This window comes from Pristis pectinata, chromosome 25 (genome assembly GCF_009764475.1).
Source record: "Pristis pectinata isolate sPriPec2 chromosome 25, sPriPec2.1.pri, whole genome shotgun sequence".
Classification (NCBI taxonomy): Eukaryota; Metazoa; Chordata; class Chondrichthyes; order Rhinopristiformes; family Pristidae; genus Pristis; species Pristis pectinata.
The window spans coordinates 7,429,258-7,448,591 of record NC_067429.1 but is presented as its reverse complement, the minus strand read 5'-3'; the positions used below and the strand labels follow the sequence as shown (position 1 = coordinate 7,448,591).

The 19,334-nt window shown below is 43.4% G+C and overlaps 1 long non-coding RNA gene across 1 annotated transcript; it reads left to right on the top strand.

The window, feature by feature from the left end:
• Positions 1–288: 288 nt before the first annotated feature.
• LOC127582911 (uncharacterized) lies at positions 289–18,393 on the top strand. The gene is made up of 4 exons (XR_007958185.1): positions 289–416; positions 4,210–4,349; positions 16,376–16,518; positions 17,495–18,393. It is a non-coding gene; the product is annotated as an uncharacterized LOC127582911 (long non-coding RNA).
• The last annotated feature ends 941 nt before the right edge of the window (positions 18,394–19,334 follow it).

Genomic DNA, 19,334 nt, shown 5'->3' with positions numbered 1-19,334 from the left:
ACTTAGACCATCGCCTCTGGGCGAAAGATGCCCTCTACAGGGCTGCTAGCCGCTGGTCCCATAGCTACTGGGCTTCAAGTGACACTATAGGAAACGACCATGTTCCAAGGACAGGAATCCGGGGGAGTGTGGGAGGGGTACGTGTCAGCCTCACAGAGAAAGGGCTGACAGCTTCATCAGTGATGAAGATTACACCTACCTCATTACAATTGTCAGAGAAGGAGCGGGAGAGAGGGGGAACTGGAGGAGAGCGCTACCCTCCACTAAAAGTGAGCCCCGAGGTAGAGAAGATTACTTCAGCTCCGTGGGGGCAGGTGTACGTTCCTCTCCCAGCCGCTGAAGATATTTCCATCTCTACAGAAGGCGGCGTGCAGAAGGAGCGTTCCCTCTGTGGAAGGACATTTCATCGGCGACAGGTAAGGGATTCAGACAGCAAACGCCAGGCACTTAGTGGGAGAGAGAGCATTGCCTCGTCAGGGACTGCCTTTGTAAAGAAAAAAATCAAAATATTTGAAAAAAAAATTGGAATTCGTGTTAATTCTGCAAAGGCTGTATCAGTGTAACCTACCCACTTATACCACGACCCACCTGTCTTTGGTTTTGGAGCCGTTTAAACAGTGCAATCTAATCTGGGGAGGAGTCGTGCCGCCTCACTGCCCTCACACTCTCAATGCATGGGCTTCACGAAGGGATAGACTTCTTTACAAAACCGGTTCAAGGAGTCAGGACGCATCCCTCTTTTGCCCAAGGAACCCCGAATTAGAACGGGAAGCTGGCGCAGGTGAGGGTGGCTCCTTGTGTGAAGACCAGTGCAGGTTACCAACAAAATGTTTTATTAAGTTCTTGCGAATGTCAGTGAGTTTTCCTGTTTGTTGCTGGGCTTCAAGTTGGCGCAGTCCCCGCCTAATTTAGCTCAAAGAGAACCTCAAAATCAACCGGTAACAGAGGAGGAATGTGCACGTTTCTCTGGACTGTAGGTGAGCGTGTTTTTGGTGCTTTCCGGCAGTCACCTTTAAACCCTCTCCCTCACATTGGCAATAAGAATACAACTTTGATTGAAATGTAAATCTCCATTCACAATGCAAATTTGATCTGAGTGACTCCCGATACCAGGAGCCTGGCCGGTTCCCTGAACTGGTGCCTTTGTTTTTTTTCCTTACCGCTTCTCCCTCGTCTGCAATTCTGCTGGATTTTTGCGGCGAATCTGAGCAGGTGCTGGGGGATTGCAGAGCAAAAGGGAATGTCTTGTAACGGGAACGTAAGAGCCCCGTAACCAAAGAAGCGTTAATGAATATTGGTGATGTCTCCCAAAGAGCGTCATAAAATAAGTAAATACTAACGGGACAAAATATTGTTCAATAACTAACATAAAGCAATATGGGCGACAATGAGGCTTTCATTGAGTGTGTAGGCATCAGAGAATAAGGAATTTCTAGTGGTACGGGGAAAATGGGGTGAAGGCATGTAACTGAATGGACTGCATCACAAAGAGCTAGAATAGTCTTGAGGGACCAAACGACCTTTTTCAGTGCCAAAACAATTCTATAACCTGGAAGGCAGTGTGTGAGGAGAACAGATGGGCAAATGTTTCTGGTTTTATAACCTGTTTTCCAGCACCATGTGTCTTGATGTTACAAAAGTGTTCCTGCTGTTTTGTAGCACAGAGCAGTAGGTACTGTCCAGGAAACAAGAGGTGCCCCAGTGGAGTTCTGCAGCTCGGAGGCTGTTTCTTTATCACTGGGGGGAGCGAGTGAGAAAGATCCTGTCCCTAAAGTGAGCGGAATCCTCGCAAATCCAAATCCAGAATGAGGGTGTGGGGTGCAGGAGGTCGGGAGAGTGGGAAAGGGTGATAGTGGGATTGTGGGATCTTGGGAATGGAGTGAGGTGTGGGAGGGTGAGGTGGAGATGTGGAAGTGGGTTTGGGAGGATGGGAGAAGATTGATGGAATGAGAAACAGACCGGGGCTTGTGGGAATGTGAGTGAGAGGGTTCTGGGGGCATGGTGTGAATAGTGAAAATGGGAATGGGGTTGGGAGTTGGGGAGGGAAGGAAGCAAAGCTTGTGGTGAAGTTTGCTGGCTGGGAATAGGAGGTTAGGAGTGAAGGTGGGAGAAGAGGGTTGGAGCTAAATGCAATGAGAATGGGTGAGCGAGAATGGAGGTTGCAAGTGGGGGTAGTGGATGGGAAACAGGTAAAGGAGGGAGGGATGAGAGCAATGGGCAGGGAGACGGACATTGAGGAATGATGTGGAGATAATGGAAGGGGGTCGGGAATGGAGGAATAGAGGAGAAGTTTGGTGGAAGGGGTTACAGAGGGGTTGGGGGTTAATGGGAAGGGTTTGAGAGTGGTGGAGGAGAGTCTTGGTAATAGGGAGAAGTTAACGGAGGGGATCGTGAGTTTGGGTGGGGTAATGGAGATGGGTTTGGGAATAGTTCTGCAGGTGGTGAGGATAAAGCTCCTAGTTTTATCTTCTGTAGCTGATCAAAATTTTCCAAAAATTCCCTAATGTGGAGACGCAGGCTAAGTAGACTTTTCTGGTCCAGATTTCTCTGGTATTTCTCTGATATAAATGGAGGAACTGAGGGACGAAGATGGCAGCAGCTGTAAGTATCTGGTGTCACAAGGCATCTTGCTCTACAAGGGGGTGAGGTGGAATGAGAGGGATGGTTCCCAATGTCCAAGCCCGTTGAGGGTCCACAGCTGCGATAGTCTTGTGGAATCTCACCCCTGGTTCTGGCTGTAACCCTGGTCCATGCCCTTGACTGCTGCCCTGTGAGAACCAGATGCAGCGAGCTGTGGGCAGGTTATACGGCAGTACTGCACTACAAAGTGATCAGATTGCCAGCGTACTCAACAACCATGCCTTGGACGATGTCGACTGGAAGGTAATGACCTCCCCCAGTGCGACAGCCTGAGGTAAGAGAGCTAATTCCATGAGATGAGAAGGCAGAGGGGGAAAATTAGAAGAAGACAGAATTGTTACTCTTTCTAGTCCTGGTTATTTCAACATTGCCAAGCTTTATAAGTGCCAGTGAGCAGCACTGTGTAACCAATATAGCTCAACTATAATATCCTGTCACTCCCACACAGAGCAGCTTTGTGCAAAGAATCACTAGAAATATAAAACTGAAGCATATTTTCTTGTGCAGTGACTGGTGTCATGGGTCGTTCTTTTCCTGACAGCTTTATTTATTTTTACAATCTTCATCTTCTTCTCTGTTCTAACTCTTTGCACTTGACTCCAACCCAGATGTTGAGTGGGACATACCTCTAAGGTACCGGGAGGCTTCTACCATTTTAAACCAGCTGCCCCAGCACAGCGAACAGCAAGGCTCATGACTTTGAGCAAGGTTTATCAATGCCCCAGGTTGCCCGACAGTCCCCAGGGAATAAAGCTCTGTCTATAAGCAAGTTAGCAGAAATGAATGTGTTTCCTTTTAATCATTTGTTAACCAGTTATTAAAAAATAATTGTGTCTGCATCTGGGGCATTCAATGGCAGGAGTGTGGTGGGTGGGGAGGCTAAGGGCCAGAAGGTCGTACGATGTCAACCCCATGAAGACTTCCATCCAGACCTGGCAGCCCTCTCTGGAAGTCAGCAGTCCAAGCTGCTTCAGATCTCCCCCACTGTCCCAGGCCATCTGCTCACTCACACGTCCTATCAGGAACTGCTGGACAAGGCAACCTGCCAAATTCCTCCCCTCTTTAGCCAGATTTCCCACTGCTGCCTTGGTTAGTAAAAGGCAGCACTTAATTCCTCCAATGAAGCTTCCAACATCTCAGTATCTCAGTCACTCCCAGGGAGAGAAAGGCAATTAGATGCAGCGACTGCTACACTTAGCTATCTTGCTGGTACTGGGGCGGTTGCCAGAGGTGGAAGTCTGTTTTCGTCGTGGAGAAGAATTTCATTTCTAGTTTGTGTCATAACCTGATAAAATTCTTTTTACTCTTAAATTTTTTCTCCTCAACATCACAGGGTTGGTGGTCTGCTTTATTGCAGCATTTTAGAACAATAAGGGTATAGGATTGACATTGTATCTCGGATGAACTACTCTTTCTCTCAAGGGTGCCTGTCATAAAGGCAGGCACGATCCAATGACTGCTCACTGACTGAGGATTCCCCACTGGGACCATGAAATCGGAAAAATGACCCCTTGCTCCTGGGCAAATTCAACCGGTTTGAAATAGGTGACTTTTCTGTATGTCTTTCAGAGAGAGCGAGAGAGTGAATAATGAACAATAACGGGAGACTGGCTGAATGAGCGAAAATCTTCAGAACAACTGAAGTACCAAGTGCATCACAGTTTCTTTTATGAAAGAGAGCCAGCAGATGTGACATGGCAGTACCCCTGGTAAGTTGGACGATTCTTCATTATGATAGGAATGAAACATCCATTTCAACACAGCATTATAGAGGTTATAATAGAAGTAGGTGGCCAGTGAGCGATGGAATGGATTAATAAATTAGGACAGATAGATGGATGGAGGAGGACAGGGGCAAGTGTAAGATGCACAGTGCGTGGAATATTCTGCCATAGTGGTGCGTAACCTTCAGGTGTCTTTGAGATTAGCAAATTCTAACTCTGTTTTCCCATATCCTTTGCCAACTTGGGAATAAAAGCGTACATTGCCAACTGAATTTGGCACTCCTGTGACAATGTACCAGCAATAACAAAATACATTTATCTGGGGATTCTAGTGTATATAAATGGGTACATCAAATGGTTGTAGCACAGTGTACCCAGAGACTAGGATGTTACTGTAAGGCCGTTCACTTCTCTGTTATGGAAAATGTACAAACTGGGAATGAAGTTTGAGGGGAGCATTTGGGGGGAAAGAGAGGGCCAGTGACCCTTGGCCAAGGATTGGTTCCTAGGGGTTGGGATGGAATGCAAGATGAGACCATGGTGAGGGGTTCTGATGGGCAAGGATTATTCAGACTGAGGGCCTCATGGTTGGGATCTTCATGGTTACAAAGTCTCAGGGATTCAAAGAATTGGGTTCTGTGGGCATGGGGGTTTCTGAGAAACAATGTCTGGGGATTAGCTTCTGGACTCTAGGTGGTGGTGGGGAGTTGTAGGGGTGGGGTATTGGCTTTGTGATTGTAGGGGTCAGTTCAATGTGTGGCATGAAGTGTGTGCCTAAAAGATCAAGGGACTTATATTATGGATACCTCCCAATCCAGCACTGGATTATGAAACATGGCTATGCCAAGATGCACAATAAATGTTCACCCAAGACAATGTGGTCTAAGTTTCTCACCACTGCCCCAATGGAATGTTCCACAGGGAGTGAGGTCATCCCATGTTTGACTGATGTCAGATGGGGAAGGGTGATCATGTTGGGGAACACTTGATCAAATTTGCAGAGTGAAGGAAAACAGTTTGGAAATGATTAATATCGCACTTCACTCCAGCTAAAGTTGACTTTCAATGCAACAAAAACGACATGAAGTGATTCTATTTTCAGGCCACAATATTTTCAGCAAGCTCTCCCTCATCTGCTCCACTTGTTGGGAACCGCTAATTTGAAGATCTCTCATTATTTGCCCATCTACTTTCTTGGTCTGGAAGATGACTTTGCAGTGATTATGTTTCTCAGTATTTACCAAAATACCTGCCTTTGCATCAAATAGATAACGTATCACACTTTTCCTTAACTTATTTGGTCACAGGACATGGGTGTCATGGTGATGACAGTATTTATTGTACATCCCTAACTCCTCCCAGGCTAGGTAAAAGTCAACCCTGTTTTTGAGACGAAAGTCACATATAGGCCACACAAGGTAAGGATGGCAGATTTCCTTCCTTGGGGGATGTTAATGAACCAGGTGGGTCTTAAGGCAATCCAGTGATTGACTTATATGTAAAAAAAAAATCCAGATATTATTACTTACTTGAATTTAAATTCCCTAGGTTGGATCCAAACACATGTCGTGAGATCAGTGATTCAGAATTCATGCTTCCAGTCCAGTAACACAACGATGTTGCTACCGTATTGTTGTGGTCAATATTTAGTCTTCAATCAAAATCCCAAAAGAACAGATTGTACTGCATAGCTGTTTATGGAATCTTACTATGCGCAAATTAGCTGCATGTTTCCTACAATATAACAGTAACTGCACTTCAAAAGCATTCATTGGTTGAGGTGTACTAAGGCCATGGAGGTCACTGTGTAAGTGCAAGTCTTCCTCCTAGTTTGATAAATTGGATATTAATAAGACAAAGACTTTAGATTGGAAAAAAGTAAACATTGGGCTGATAAAGATAGTTGGCATTATACAAGTTATAGCAGGTCAGATGAGCCAACCAGTATATATTAGCAACAAACAAGATACTGGAGGAACAGTATTGGAGCAGTAAGATGATGGACAGTTGACGTTTCGGGTCGAGACCCTTCATCTGGACTGATTGTCCAGATCAGTTGATGTGAAGTGTCTCAACCCAAAATGTTGTCTGTCCAATTCCCTTCACAGACCCACTGAGTTCCTCCAGCATCTTGTTTGTTGCTATAGATTCCAATATCTGCAGTCTCTTGTGCAACCAGTGAATATTTGTGTTTATGTTTGGCACAAGTCTAACCCTATCGGTATTGCTTTTTATTCCTTTCTTCCTCATGTGATTATCTCATTTCCCCAAGTTATTCACTTGAACCATGCTATCTAATAGCTTATACTGCATTCTAATGGCTCTCCGAATAAAAACCTTTGGGAAAGGAAGATCATTCAGAGGTGTATAGGAAGAAGTAATATTATGGTGGACGAATTGATTCAAAGCAACCAGCTACAGAAACAGCAACAGATCAGCTTCCTTGAATAGCAAAACTTAACTCCTGAGAAAACACTATGTTGAACAGTGGGGAATATGCAGGCAGAACCAAATGGTACAAGGATAGGTAAGTGCTTCGATAGATGGACTGTCTGATGAACAATGATATGAGAGCAAATTTGGGTGAAGGAAACTTGTCAGATAATTGCCACAGCCTTTCTAATCTGCTTGGAAGACAGCTATTTTTTTTGAGAATTGATGCTAAACAGAGCTGGATAAAAGACGTATACAAAGAGCTAGCTGTCAACAGATTTCCAATACAGTGAGCAATAGCAGATAACATTTGATCATTTCTTAGGATTTTATAAAATAAAAATTGAATGGGTTCAGAGTCATGCATTGGTTGACATGAGTGATAAAGATATAATGTGATCAAGAGGTTTGGAAACTGTGAGATTGATAGGCCAGTGGGTTAATGGATATTCTCCAAAGCACAGGGTTAAATTCGAACCTTGTTACTTCCTGACCCGTGACGATTTTAACAATGTGTGCAATGCACTCACGACCTTGGTAAATGAGTGACCATAACAATGAGACATGGTGTGAAAATTAAATTGAAAAGACTGAGAGAGTGAGAGACTGGTGTGATGTCTACAAGGCAAGCAATGCACTGTGCATTAAATAAAACTGCTGGAAGGCATTCTTCAACTGTGTTAACATTTTCGAGGGTTACAGAAATAGGGGAGAAATTAGATGCCTGTTTTATTGTTGCAGAACAGGACCAAATGAGCCAATTACTTGATGCTGTCTACCATGGTCAAATAACAGCAAAATACATCTGGGACCAATTGGGTGAAATGTAATCTAACTCATCATAGATGCATTTGAGTTACTAATTTCAGCTGGAGTAGGTCCCTCTCTTCTGGGTCAGAAGATTATGGCTTGAAGTCTCATTCCACAGATTTGAACACAAAAACCTAGGCTGCCATTTCAGTGCAGTGTTGAAAGGAGAGTGCCCTTGGTATAAAGGAATGTTGCACTATCTGGGGTTCCATCTCTTTGAATGGCATGTTAAACTAAGGCCCCATTTGCTTTTCCAAGTAGATGCCAAAGATATGATGCCAATATCTTGAAAAAAAGAATGAGAATTCTCCCTGCAACTCTGGCTAATATTTAACCCCCACTTAACGTTCTTGCGTTGTTGTTTGTGGGACATTGCTGTTGATATTTATGTATATTGGTAAATTGGTTTATTACTGTCATATGTACAGAGGTACAGTGAAAAACTTTGTTTTGCATGCCATCCATACAGATATTTCATTACGTCAGTACATTGAGGTAGTACAAGGGAAAACAACAACAGAATGCAGAATAAAGTGTTACAGTTACAGAGAAAGTACAGTGCAGGCAGACAATAACGTGCAAGGCCATAACAAGGTAGACTGAGGTCAAGAATCCATTTTATCGTACTGGGGGACCGTTCAATAGTCTTATAACAGCGGGATAGAAGCTGTCCTTGAGCCTGGTGGTATGTGCTTTCAGCCTTTTGTATCTTCTGCCTGATGGGAGGGGGGAGAAGAGAGAATGTTCAGGCTGGGTGGGGTCTTTATGTTGGCTGCTTTACAAAGGCAGCGAGAAGCATATACATAATCCATGGAGGGGAGGCTGGTTTCTGTGATGTGCTGGGCTGTGTCCACAACTCTCTGCAGTTTCTTGAGGTCTTAGGCAGAGCAGTTGCCATACCAAGCCATGATGCATCCAGATAGGATGCCTTCTATAGTGCATTGATAAAATTAGTGAGGGTCAAAGGGGACATGGCAAATTTCTTTATGCTCCTGAGGAAGTAGAGGCACTGGTGAGCTTTCTTAGCCGTGGTGTCTATGTGGTTGGACCAGGACAGGCTATTAGTGATGTTCACTGCTGGGAACATGAAGCTTTCAACCCTCCTGACCTCAACAGCACTGATATAAACAGAAGCGTGTACACCATGCACCCCCCCCCCCCCCACCCACCCACCTTCCTGAGGTCAAACACCAGCTCTTTTGTTTTGCTGCTTTCATGAGTGACAATGCTTCAGAACCATTTTATTGGCTACGGTGATATAGTGCCGTCGAAACACAAACCTGTCCTTCTTGTGTCTCCTGTCTTCATTTCCATAGTTATTGGTGCCATCAGTTGCTTTGGACAGCCAGAGTTTCTTTGAGATCGGGTTACAATCAGCATTTCCCAATCCTCCAGGTTTGCATAGTCCCAACTAGACAAAACTGAATATAAGAAGGATGCAACCCTAATACTGTGACAGGAGAACCTCTGTGCTCTGAGCACTGCAGTCCTGCATGCAGGTTTTTGCTTATCCCTTGGTTAGTGTAGTGTGGAGATATTTTGGGGTATCAATTGATTTAAATCATTATCAATTCAACACAATTCAAGCATATGGTCAAAGTCAGTTCCGTATAGACTTGCTGAGTGCCCAAAACAGACAAGCAAATTTGGTGTAGAGTGGGTTTAGTAATCCAGAATACTTATACTGCCAACCCTGTCCCCAGCCTCTGCTTGGACACGCTCAATTGGGATTCTTGATTATATGCAGAGTCGCTTGGCATTCATAGGTTATAGAGACCACAAATGGTCCACAGACATAGATTTTAAATTGGGCTCTACCATGTTACGTGCTTCTTAATTTCTCCCATTGCCTCTCTGTTTTGCATCAGTCTTTTAACTGAGGAGTAAAGTTATGTCAGGAAGGCACAATAGCACAGCTGGTAGAGCCACTGCCCCACAGCACTGGAGACCCAGGTTCAATCCTTACCTCCAGTACTATCTGTATCGGAACGTCTGCACGTTACCCCATTCTACATGCTCTAGTCTCCTCCTGGATCCCGAAGATGTGTGGGTCAGTAAGTTAATTGGCTGCTGTAAACATCCCTTAGTGTATAGGTGAGTGGTAGAATCTTGGGGGGAGTTAATGAAATGAGGGGAGAAAAAATAAAAATGGGATTAATGAAGAATTAGTGTAAATGGTTGGGTGACGGTCACCAAAGACTTGGTGGACCGAAGTGCCTGTTTCCATGCTCTAGCTCTCTATGACACATTCTCCCACAAGGGTAGTGGAGATCTAGGAATGTTCACTGTGTGAGCTGACATTTTTAGGTCCAAGGTGAGCAGAATTTCTTAAGGATATCAGGAGAATAAAGCAAAGGCAGGAAGATTGTTGAGGCGCAACTGTGCCTGGGCTTGAACAGTTCAGCTTTAATAGATTAAGAACAGAAAAATCACCCCCAAAGGCCTAATTGGAAAAGTTTTTCATTGGTAAAATTCTATGAAAACAATAAATGCCAACCATGCAGAATTTACACTTTTATTAATTTTGCTTTAAGAATTTCCGAAGCGGTTTACAAAATTCTTGTACGGGCCACTCGTGAACACCACTTGATGCGTTGGCCAGTGCTGTGACAGGTGAACTGGTGGACTGTAGTGGACTTTAATAAAATGACTAAACCTGCTCATGTATCTAACACCATGTTTGAGTTCATTGTACTTCACTGAGACTGAAAGTTGATGCATCTCTCACCTGAAGTTCTTTTTAATAACCAAGGTACCTAATTTTGCTGACCATTGACAAAAACCAATAAAAGAAACCCCAAAAATAAATAAGAACAGAAACCATTTGCGCTCAAGGCAGGATGTAGAAATACAATGCTACAGGCTTGAGGCACAGAATAGCCTGTTCCTGTTTCACTGCTCCCTTGACCAGATTGGCTGTGTCTCCATTCAAAACTACAGGTGGGGAGGACTCTTCTGTATATTCCCAGCAGTCTCTCTACCCCCATTTTATATCCTTAGTATTTGGACTTTAATTTGTACACAATTCACTCTGACTTCATTCTGTTCATATACAACACTTCACACTACCCATTCACTCTAAACCATGTTACTTTCACCTCTTTATTCCACCTTTCTTTTAATCACCTCCCAACTTTACATTATTCAAACCATCCATTTACCAATAATCTCACAGTCCAGTTGCACCAACCTGAACCCTATCATCTTTACATGCCTGTTCTTCAAGGTTACTTTTCTTGGACTCTCTGCTCCCAAACACAAGAGTGGCCCCTAGTTCCCAGTGACATGGATGGATAGGACATAGCTCTCCATTTTAAGTTGGGAGCCAAGGGCAGTGTGTAAGATCCATGAAGAAATGCTCTCTCCTTTAACAAACAATTAATGTTGGTTGGTTTAGGTTTCCAGTTGTGGCTTGTAGTAGGTGACCCCATGTTTGGCACTTCACTGAGGTCCTTCATTGGGTGGAGCTTGAGGTGACTGAGGGTACTTCGCTCTTCGATGCATTGCTACTAATTCATGATGTTCTCTAAACTCTGTGAAACCTATTGGGGAAAGAAAGCAGAAAACACAAAACTCATTTGTGTAGAAGACCAATCTAGGCTCTCCTGCTTGGTCTTCAGTCCCAGGAGAACACCCATCTTAGGAAGCTGCAAATGTTTTTTTAAAATTTTTTGCAGAGTCGATGTTTTCTCAGAGAAGATGTTGAGCGAGTGAGCAGTGCAAAGTCTCAGAGGGCCCAGCAGACAGCTTCATTAATCACAGACACATTGTGATAAATCTCTTCCGAAAACTAATCTCCAATTAATGGGTTCTGGAGCTTGCTCAGAGGCAGAAATTCTGATGGGGTAGTGGTAATGTAGAGGGGGTGGGTGATAGTGGGGTGGACCCAGTCTGTCTCTCACCTTGAAAAGACGATCACATGAGCAGCAGAGAATCTGAGATTTCTTTATGTTTTACTTTGTGTGCAGTCGGCTCCCTCCTCCTAACCGCCAATTAGCAGTGTGCAGGTATTATCAAGTGGGGGGCCACTGATCATTGTGTATCATACCAGGGGATCTCCCATGGGAGCGGGGCAGCTGGGGGTCTGTGTCTGCTGACCCAGCTTATCCCTTTAAGAGGATTGCCCAAGTTAGTATTCTGTAAACCCAACCAACTGCGGTGTCAGGTAATGCTATAAGCTTTTAAAGGACCCCTTTTTTAAAAGGTTTCCTGGCTTCCGTTATAATAACAAACATATGAAGAATGTTGGATGCTAGTTATGTAGAAAAGCTTTTACTGCTTGGACTATCACCCGTGGTAAGTCACAGATTCTGTTGCCTTTATTTTCCGCCTGACTGCGATTGTGTCTGTGCTTTGTGCTGTCAGTATGTGCTCCCTGCCATTGTCTCCTGCTCTATTTGTGCATTAGTTCTCTGTCCTCTTTTTTTCCTTTATTGTTCAGCCTACTCTTTCTCTTCTATCGTCGTTGTGTTCTTGTAAAGCAAAATTCTGCACATGGTGGGAACCTAAAATTAAAAGAAAACAGAGAAAGCTGGAAATACTCAGCAAGTGAGGCAGCATCTGGGGTGAGAGAAACAGAGTTAATGCTTCTCTGTTTTTGCTCCGCTAATGGGACCTGTGGGTGTTGGTTGGTGGGAGATAAGGGCAAGGGTGGAGGAAGGGCTCTATTTTGAGTTGGGGAGGAGATGGGAGTTGGTGAGGGGAGTCGTGTAGGAAATCTCACAGGGTGATTTGGAAATGAGGGAGCAGGGTGGGGGAAGGAGGGTGGAGGGAGGGAGAAAAGGAGAGTGGAGGGAGAAGAAAAAGATGAAAAAGAGGAAGGGTGTTAGAGAGTAAAAAAGGAGGCAGGAAGAAGGAGAAAGTGGAGAAAGGGACAAAGGGTTTCAAGGACGGAGAACGCAGTGAAGGAGTGACTGGCTCATGGTGTGGGAGGGCAGGGGAGAAGCAGCTCTAAGCAAATCCTCAAACAACATTTTAAGCAGGAAAGGATAAAATATATGCTTTCCCACAGGTAACTGGCCAGGAAAGTGCGAGCATGCTGAAGTGTGACAAAATGGTTGAAAGGAAAGTACCGGTAGTAATTGCATGTATTGGAGACCAATGTATGTAGTGTGGAGAGCATCGTAAAGATCATGTGTTCTCTTGGCAATAAGCTGCAGTTAATGTAGCAGCTGGCTTCCAAATTTGACAGAGGTGTACACAGGAATTAAGTTTTGACCGCTTCTGGTGGGGCACTTTAAGTAGGTGTTTATAATGATTAAGGCAGGGGTGGGGGTTGTGCTGAATCTTCTGTTCCCCTTCCCGCAATTTGATTGTCAGTCCAAGCTGTTAAGTGGCCTTAACTGGGGTTTTCAGGATCACTGGATCAGGACAGGGGATAATAGCCACATGATTGAGTTATGAGAGAGCAACTGTCACTCCTACTGTCATCTCAGTAGAGTCAATGGTGTCTGGTACCGGGGAAGTAAAGAGGTCACCCTGTTTACTGGAAGGGAACGTGCATGTGATTTGTCATTTATCCCAGCTCCTCCTGGTAAATCAGGGTGTGCACTGGGAGGATCGCAGAACATAGAGACAAAATAAGAACTGTAAATGTGAAGTGAAATAGCATATTCTGGAAACAGAGCAAGTTGGTCAGGTTAAGCAGCTGTTTAAAAAAAAGACTTGCATCTGTATCGTTCCTTTCACAGAATGGTTACCATTTACAGGCAGCAGAGGATCTTTTTGATGCATATTTACTGCTGTAATGTATGAAATACAGCAACCAGTCTGTACATAGCAAACTCCAATAATGATCAGATCACCTGTACAGGTTGAAGTATAAACATTGGCCAGCTCACCAGGGGAGCTCACCTGCTCCTTATGGGATCATCCGTGTGCCCCTACGGGAGAAGGTAGGATCTCAGTTTCACCTCTCAACCATCTGTGCAGCAGTCCCATAGGACAGCTGTGCGCATCAGCCAGGCTTTTGGGCTCCGTTCTCTGAATTGGGACTTGGATCCTTGACCTCTGCCTCTAACCTATGCTGAGGGGGTGCATTCTTTAATACAGGGAAACATTGATGTATTTGGGTTTATGCAAAGAAAAACAAAACAATTATTACATATTATTCAACAGGCATTTCAATATCCTAGCACTATGCTACAGAGAACACATTTGTCTCCTGCTGTTTCTGGGATCTTGCTGTGCTCAATTGGGTGCTGCACTTGCCTGCACAAGAGTGATGGTAGTCTGAAAATAATTTGTTGGTCTTGATTTTCACATTGACAGTGCGGCTGTTTTCTATTTTTTGTGTGGCTGTCTGACCAAAAGCAGAGCTCAAACTGTGTTGGAAGGAAGGGCACTTCAGATTGTTAATTTATGTTGGATGGATTTGTCTCCCATCAACAATATGCAACCCTAAAAGGCATCGTAAACCACGTGTTTTTTATAACCATTGCTTATTTCTCAACTTCCAATTTGTAGCCTTTGATTTTTCAATTTATTTAATGCATTGAATGCAAGGTCCCAGCTGCTGTGGTAGGACTTGAACTTATCAGCAAGTCATTAGAAAATGCTACTGAATTATTAGCCACCATGCCACCATACCCATTAAGGTGCTTATGTGGATGGAACAGTTGTTATTGTGCTGTACTTGCACTACCCTGTTACCCCAGCCACTGTCTGTACCAGGCATCCATTCTAAATGTGGCAATCATACCAAGGGATCATTAAAGTTAAAAAGACAAAAGAGCCCCATTAATGTTCTGCAATATTGGTGCAAAGTATGTTCTTTTGGCCACAACCAAGGAAGATTAGCTAAATGCAGTTCAGGTTCAGCTAAATTGGCATTGAAATTGGAGAGATGGTGATGAGAGCTCCCAAAAACTGTGCTGTATTATGAAGTATTAAGACTGAATATGAAAATAGGTTATGAAGCACAACATCACAATTTAATAAACTCCGTGGTAGCAGATGGCCCCTTCTCAATGTTCCTTTCAAGCATATTGGTCTTTCTCAAAATACTGTCTTATTAGAGTAAATTTTATACTGTTCTGCTGTCTCCTTGAGATTACTCTATATTGCAGTCAGGATGAATTTTGGTTGCGTAACAGTTTATTGCAAAAAAATTCTTCAAATTCTCGAGCCTTCAAAAATTGGATTAAGCTTTATTGCTTGCCACAACATTTTATATTTGTCTTCTGACAATGTCTGTTGCACTATCCCTGGAAAAAAAAATTTCTACTCAGGAGTAGGGAAGGAATTCCCATTGAATTCAAGGTGAATTGGAAAGACCAGTGTCCAGGGCTCAGGACAACAACTTACATTGTTATAGCACCTTTGACGTTGTAAAATGTCCCAAAGTGCTTCACATGGGCACTATTAAACAATGTTTGATACTGAGTCACATAAACAGACATTAGGCAACTGGCCTAAATAGGTTTTAAGGCTTGCCTTATAGGAAGTGAAAGATGTGGACTTATTTAGAAGGGAATTCATTGGGCTTTGGTACCTGAAGGTGCAGCTACCAATGTTGGAGTAATGTAAATCAGGGTAGCGAAGGGATAGGAGAGTGCAGATGCCTCGGAGGTTGTAGAGATTGTGGGGAAGGTATCAGAGATAGGGAGTGGTGAAGCCAACAGAAGAATTAGAAAACTAAGTTTCAACTCTTGAGGTGTTGCTGGGCAGGGGACCAGTGGAAAGATGGAATGATGGGTGGAAGAGATGGTACTTGGGCCCTTGACAAGAGAAGTTTACATGAGTTCACATTATAGAGGGCGTTAGCCAGGCAAGTTTTGGAATTGTTGAATCGGGGGATTACAGATGCAAGGAGGAGGGAATAAACATTTGAGTTTTATATCTCCAGTGCAGAAGGAAAAGCGTTTAGTCAATAAAATATTCAAAAGTGCTCTTTTCCAAAGTTTCCATTGAGATTGGCTGCTTTTGATGAGAATTTAGTTCCATGGATTTCAAACAGCTTCCAGCAGCTCACCCAAGTACAATAAATCATTCACTTGGTGAATGATTTGAGTATGGGAGGCACTGCAGCCTAGCTGATTCCTGTCTTCAACTGAAACCCAAAGGCACAAACTATCTAGCAGCCAGTTATTGCTGCCTTTGGTTCTTTCTATCTCCAGGTCCAAATGCAGAGAGGGTCCCACCATGTCCACTGAGATCAATAAACTCAGCATGGACTGAGTTTCAATCCTCTAACATTCCCGATCTCTAAACATTTACTACCCATGCTCAAGGTATAATCATTGCTATTAAAGTTGTCACTTATTTCCTATCCCTGGTAACCTTAGGAAGGTGGTAATGAGTCACCACCTTGAACTGTTGCAGTCCTTCTGGTGAAGATATTTCCATGGTGTTAGGTACAGAGTTTCAGGATCTAGACCCATTGATGCCAAACAATCAGCTACATATTTCCAGATCAGAATATTTTTAGAGATGGTTGTGCTCCCAAATCTGTTACCAGCATAATAGGTACCATCATTTATCCCATCACCATTTAAAGGAAGGATTGATGTAAATTGTCATGGACAACCAGAAGGTTGCTCAACGGGGGAAAGATTTCCACTGTTTCTTATTTTCAATCAGGTTACCCCATTTTATATTGCTCCACCATTTGTGGCTATGTCTTCAGCTGCCAAGGCCCAAACTTTTCAAAAAGTTCCTGATATGTATATTTTATGGTTTTGAGGAGAATTGCTCTGTTGGATACAAGATGACATTTCTTTTACAAATGACAAGCAAAATTTATTCTCCCTCATTTCTTGTAACACTAGTGGGAAGGTGTGCTCCACGTACCTAACAAACTGGTTGCTATAGTGAAGGCATCCTGGTGTCATCTGCAATATCGAGGAAGGTGAGATTGAGATCAATCAAAAGACGGATCTATTGGACCAAGTAACCTTCGCCTTTCTAAAAGGTATTTTTGTCCTTGCAAACACTTGGTAATATTTTCAGTTTTAAGTTTCTTGTTACAACAGAATAAAAATAACCTTCAATGTGAGAACAAAGGCTATCATATAGTTAACTGCAGCCTGTGACAGTTCAATGGCAAACCAGTATTCTTTGAAGAATGGTGCGATAGTGTAGCACATTGAAGTGACACAGTTAGGAAATTGTGATTCAGACAGTAGAACCCACGATAGCACCATTCCTCAAGGCAGCCTCTTGTGTTGGGCAGAGGAAGTCTGCAGACTGGTTCAGTCTCTAATGTGCACTGGTTCCTGAAAACTTTAAAGTGTTGGACGATGAAAGCATTTTGATGTGTAGTGTGAAGTTTGTCAAATCACTGATGCATCCTCTTTAAAGTCAAAACCAAGATTATATCAAGGATTGTTGAAAGGCAATGTAATCACATGTACATTTAACAGTGGTCCATGGTTAATGCTCATGTATTTCCAGGTAAAACGGTCACGGGATGATCAGTCAAGCATTGGTGATTTCTTCTATCAGTCTTGTCCACTGCAGGACTGGGCCAAGGCAGCACAGAGTTATTGGAAAGGGGACCGTTACACTGTAGGAGAAGGAGTAGCAGGTCTCACAGTGAACCGGTCTCTATTCCAGAACTCTCAATGTCATCCACCAGCTCACCCAAAGGCAACAACCTAATGTGGAGCCACAGCTGTAATTGAGTGATGCGCTTTCTCTAGTCATCCCAACAAATCTGCTTCTGGATCCTGCTTTTTCTTGGTGTAGAGCAAGAGGCGTGTGTGTGTGTGTGTGTGTGTGTGTGTGTGTGTGTGTGTGTGTGTGTGTGTGTGTGTGTGTGTGTGTGTGTGTGTGTGTGTGTATAGACACAGGTCATACAGCAAGGCAACAGGCAACTGGCTGGGTCCTGGGTCCACACCAACCATCAAGCACCCATTAACACAAATCCTATTTTATTTTCCCCACAGTTCCATCAGATCCCCTCAGATTCTGCCACTCGTGTACCCACCAGGAACAATTTACACTGGCCAATTAACTTGCCTTCACGCCTTTGGCATGAGGAAGCAGACCCATGCAGTCACAGGGAGAACATGCAAACTCCACGCAGACAACACCCAGGGTCAGGAATGAACCTATGTCACTGAAGCTGTGAGGCAGCAGCTGTGCCACTGAGCCGCTTCACATTGGCTTCTCTGCCCTTTCACCTTTCTCACATTGTTTTAATCAGTTCCTGTGATCTGGACATTTTTGGCAAAGACAGCATTGATTGCCAATCCCTTTGTACCTTTGGATAAGTCACTTCCCTGCAAAACAACAGTCTGCATGATGAAGGGATTCTCTCAGTGCATTTGTAGATTGGGATTCCTGAAGCTCCCTATCTCATGGTGATGAAGGAATAGCGATAGATTTCCAAGCTGGAAACATGGAGATGATGTGGAAACATGTGCGTGTTCCCCTTCCCCTACCACGTCGTAGATGTTGTAGGTTTGGGATGTACAGTTACGGAAGAACTTTTTTTGCCATTCAATATGATCGTGGTTGATCTGCCCCAGGACTCCTATCCTCCTCTGTGCCAATTCCCCATAGCCCTCAATTCCTTCCTCTTTGAATACCTCCAATGTTCTAGCCTCCACAACCCACTGGGGCAGAAAATTCCAAAGATTCATCATCCTCTGTGACAATCTGCTGTAACCGAAGAGGCTCAGTTATGAAGGGATAGAGCTTTTTCTTGCTGTTAATGCATGTCCTTGTCTACAATGCTTTTGCTCCCTGTATTTGGTGAAGATGTTTTTGACTGAACATTGTGAAGTGTATAATTTGTAAAATGTATCATATCTGTGTATAACCTTGAACCAATGTCAATAAAGCTGGGGCTCTGAAGACTTAGTCATCCTTTTTTAATTGAATTGTTAATGTGATAACAACATGCTGGCTTTATTGTTTGCTATTAGTATTTTATTAACCACAAGCCAAACAAACATTAGAGCATACAATCCCCAAACACTGATAAAACATAGAGTGCACACAGCAGAGTCCTCCATGGGATGAACATAGGTCCTCTGGGAAGTTGCATACTCAAACTTCAACCGTAAGTGAAGCACAATGTATACAAAATATGAAATGTGTCTGTGTATACACCATGAATGGAGTACAGTAATGGAATGGCAATCTACAATCAAACATGTTACTTTTTCCATTGATAGTTTCTGCAGTAAATGGTTGATTGCTATTTACTGTAACTAGTTAAACTCCCTTGACTGGTAATCTGGGACTGTCTTCACTTTTCTTAAGTCCAAGCTCTTCTAAAATATTGTCGCCCACATTTTAACTTGCACCAAATCTCATTCACCCATCACTCTCGAGTTTGCCTATTCCTGGTCTGGCAAAATCACAAATTTAAACATTCTCATCCTTGTATTCAATTCCCCCTTACAATCTCACATCTCCCCATCTCTGTAACCTGCAACAGTCTTCAACCCTCCACATTCTCTCTACTCGTCCGGTTCTGGCTTCCTGGAATTGTAACCTTTCTGTCATTGGTAGCCTTGTCTCCTATTGACTTGGCCCTAAACCATGAAAATTCTCCCCACTATCTTGATTGTCTTATCATTTCTTTCCCTTTAAAATGGTTCTCGACACCATCTCCTTGACTAAGCTTTTGGTTACCTGTTTCTTGTTCAACACCTTATCTGGTAAAATGTTGTCTGATTTACAAACACATTGGATCTGACCTAACAATTAAACATTGGTATTAGCTCATTATTGTCACATGTACCAAGAGACCATGAAAAGCTAATGTTTGTGTGT